This window comes from Salvelinus sp. IW2-2015, unplaced genomic scaffold, assembly GCF_002910315.2.
Source record: "Salvelinus sp. IW2-2015 unplaced genomic scaffold, ASM291031v2 Un_scaffold1352, whole genome shotgun sequence".
NCBI classification, from domain to species: Eukaryota; Metazoa; Chordata; class Actinopteri; order Salmoniformes; family Salmonidae; genus Salvelinus; species Salvelinus sp. IW2-2015.
Genome location: NW_019942855.1, coordinates 376114 through 380317, shown reverse-complemented (window position 1 = coordinate 380317; position 4204 = coordinate 376114). Strand labels below are relative to the sequence as shown.

The 4204-nt window shown below is 44.6% G+C and overlaps 1 pseudogene; it reads right to left on the bottom strand.

Annotated features, from left to right (window-relative positions):
* Positions 1 to 2440: 2440 nt before the first annotated feature.
* Positions 2441 to 4204, bottom strand: part of LOC112070535 (D-glucuronyl C5-epimerase B-like) — a 21167-nt pseudogene continuing 19403 nt past the window's right edge.

Here is a 4204-nt window from a genome sequence, read left to right as displayed (position 1 = left end):
AAATCCAACACAACACATCACTGAGTACCTCTTAATATATTTTACGCATGGTGTTGGCTGCATCTGTTATGGTATGCTTGTCATCAGCAAGGACTAGGGAGGTTTTTAGGATAAAAGAAACAGAATAGAGCCAAGAACAGGCAAAATCCTAGAGGAAAAACATGGTTCAGTCTGCTTTCCAACAGACACTGGGAGCACAATTCACCTTTCATCAGGACAATTACCTAAAACACAAGGCCAAATACACACTGGAGTTGCTTACCAAGCAACACTGAATGTTCCTGAGTTGCCTAGTTTTAGTTTTGATTTAAATCAGCAAAAATCCAGAAAGAGTCACTGCTGTAATTACTGCCAAAGGTGATTTTAACATGTATTAACTCAGGGGTTTGAATACTTATCTAATCAAGATATCGTAGTGTAAATTTTCCATAAATTAAAAACAAATTTTCATCCACTTTGACAGTCTTTTTGGCAGATCACTGATATTTATTTTTTACAATTAAATCCATTTTAATCCCACATTTTTAACGATAAAATGTGGAAAAAGTTAAGGGGCATGAATACTTTCTGAAGGCACACGAATATACCAAAACATCTGTACTTTTTAGAAACTAGAACAAACGGTTTGGGTTCTATAATTTTTGTTACTTTTTGATACTTCTGTCAAATGTGTCTCACGAATCAAGTCTATCAGCGCAGCCAATGTCCCCCACGGAGTGCACCGTGCTGGCTCCACATACTCACTGCTAGCCTGCACTGGGAGTCTGGGCTGCATCATGTTATCTCCACATACTCACTGCTAGCCTGCAACGGAGTCTGGGCTGCTATCAGTTAGCTCCATATACTCACTGCTAGCCTGCACTGGGAGTCTGGGCTGCATCATGTTAGCTACACATACTCACTGCTGGCTGCACTGTGAGTCTGGGCTGCATAATGTTAGCTCCACATCCTCACTGCTAGCCTGCACTGGGAGTCTGGGCTGCATCATGTTAGCTCCACATACTCACTGCTAGCCTGCACTGGGAGTCTGGGCTGCATCATGTTAGCTCCACAACTCACTGCTAGCTGCACTGGGAGTCTGGGCTGCATCATGTTAGCTCCACTTACTCACTGCTAGCCTGCACTGGGAGTCTGGGTGCATCATGTTAGCTCCACATACTACTGCTAGCCTGCACTGGGAGTCTGGGTGCATCATGTTAGCTCCACATACTCACTGCTAGCCTGCACACTGGGAGTCTGGGCTGAGTCTGGGCTGCATTATTTTAGCTCCTTCTGCTGCACAGAAGTTAACACACTTGAATAATGTGACACGGCATGTAGAAAAGTTGAAACTGTTAATTACTGTTCGCAAAACAATGTCCATACAGGCTAAAATACTTTACAATGCAAGYAGATAACGGTAGCTCCCAGCTTTGTAGGACTTTACACCAAAAACGTAATTAATTCACTTTATCGGTCTCCCTCACGTCTCTCTCTCTGTCAAAMATTTATTGCCTCAGAGAACTGAGGGCTCCGACAGGCCGTACCCCTCTTGGCTCGTGAACGACTTCATTACTAGTTAAAGAGACAGTGGCAATTTTGTAAAAGAAGCTACTTCTATGCAAATGTTGTTGATCAGTACAATAACATAAGTGTCACATGGAAGGGAAACAGATTGTCATCTGTACCCCATGAAATCAGCCAAAACAAGCTGAATAACTCAACGCATGCACACACTCCTATTGAATATGCATTCACTTGTATTGTGGATAGGCCTAGGCTACATCTTCATTTCCCCAGTTGATCAATAGAGATTTAGCATTCAAAAAAGGTATTACCATGATGTTGTTATGTAGTTAGATTGTTTAATACCAAAGTGAAATTGATTGTCTAATTGGTTCATTAATACATACATGGCTGTACCTGAAGAAGTCTGACGTAAAACATTTCAAATGTAATGATATTGAACTCAAAAGATGCCCAGCAATTGAACAGAGCAGTACCTCAGTTCATCTGTCTGGATCAAGTGCCATTCTGTGGCTTTGGCTAATATGCCTTCTGTTTTAGCTGTGGTATGGTTTTGGTATCGAGCATTGTGATACTTAACCTGGTATCCAAATTAAAATTCAGGTATCGTGACACACTGACGACCCTCCCACTCTGTCTGCTGAATTCTTTCGCTTTGCTCTTGTTTTCCTCGGTGGGAGGGTCGTCAGCGAAATGGGACACACCTGGGCTCGGGTGTGTCCCAGGATAAATGCACCTCTTCCCCATTCATTGAGGAGACTCTCTCCATGCAGACAGATTTTGGTTGTGGCATTTTTGTGGATGTTTTTGGTTGTTTGCGTTGGCACCTTTCAACACCCCTCATTATCACATTTATGCACGCGATCACTCACTTACACTGACTACCACACACACCATTGTTAATTATATCTTAGTTCCTTTATCTCCAATTGTCTCCTTTTTTGTTACGCACTGAGCCGGTTTGTGACAACACACACACACAAATACAAACCCAGGTACTCAATTGCGCTCTCACACAGACTTGTTTAGTCTCTCAACACACACTTATTTAGGCCTATCGAAACACACAAGCACTCACACATTCATAGACCATAGATCTAGCCAGATGGGGCTTAGCTAGTGACAACAATTACTCCACTGTCTCCTTATAGAATGGCCCYGCTAATGTTAATGGGGTTCGATCTGCTGCTGGGGGAAAACTGCATTACAGGATGATGAACAAAAGAATGGGCATCAGCGCCCAGAATCCAGGCGCCTCTCTGCCATTGACGACTGAGACATACAGTAGTGACCACAATCTGCTCTGTATGGGATGCGTAGGCCCACATGCTTCCAATCAAATGAAACTCATTGATCCACTTGTCAGATACCCAAGGGGGGGAGAGAGGGAGGGATTGTGGGAGAGAGAGAGGGATTGTGAGAGTTCATTCTAGTAGGTTGACGTTTGTCGTCATGAGTCTTGTCCTGGAGGCAGAACTGAGCAACTTCCCTTTAGATAGGCCAGCTGAAAAGTCCAAATTGGGTTAGCAGTGGGTTAAGGTTCAAATATAATGACTTTGTGGCTGTGCAGAGCTGCCTCAAGAACAAGATTCATGAGGAAAAACGTTAACCTGCGTAATTCTATGGGGACTAAGAAAGATGAGTAGAGAGAGGAATAGCCTTCAAAAAAGATGGAGCAGAGAGGGAAAATGGCCAGACAAAGTTGAGAGAGCGAGAAAGAGAAATAGACAAAAGAGCGATCAAGGAGAGGTTGATGTACTAATGATCAAGGTCTAAGAAAGCTCTACAGAGATTGAGGTGAGGACAGAACTGAATAGAGCAGAACATTCCAGCCTCATTTTCAACCACTGCATTCTATCCACCACAGAGATAGAAACACACAGGAATATCATTCTATTTCCATCTACCTCCCGGTATGACAGACATGTGCTGCTGCCATCCTACCTGGGGCACTGAACTGGCGCACGGCGGTGGCACGGCCCTTGTCGTGGAGCCGTGTGAGGCTGCAGCCCTTGGGGACCGTCCAGGGCCCGCTGGGTGAGCCCGCGCGGTTGTCCTTCTCCTCGGCCGCGTCGTACAGCTCCACATGGGGTGGCCGCTCCGTCAGGTTCTTGCTGTAGTGGCTCAGGCCGTACTGGGCGATCTGGATGGCATAGAAGTAGCCCTGGGGACCCCACTGGGTGGAGAGGGGCACGCCTGGGGGAGAGGGAGAGAGGTTACATAATGAAACAGTGATTACACATGAAAACATGGTCAGTTGAGGCACTAGCATCACAAAGCAGTGACATCACCTGTGTTTAAAGTTCATGCCTGAGCATGAGTACCCAGGACACCACTGAATAATTACTGTCTTTTTTTCAGAGATACTTCATTCTTGATACACTGTGTGATATCATTTCGATATCAGTTGCAATTAGTTACTGTTGTGCTATTTTTTTTTWACTTTGTACATMATGTTGCTGCTACCATCTCTTATGACCGAAAATACCTTCTGGACATCAGAACTGGGATTACTCACCACGAACTGGAAGAATTTTAATAAGTCCGACGAGAAAGATATACTGCACTCCCGGGAACAGGCCCAGATCCGTCATTTGGGTGAAGAAAAGACGGAGGAAAAGGACGCAGATCTGGCTGCCTTCTGAGAATCCGTAGGCAAGAGAGTAAACTCCCACTGCCATCAATTCTACTAGCTAAC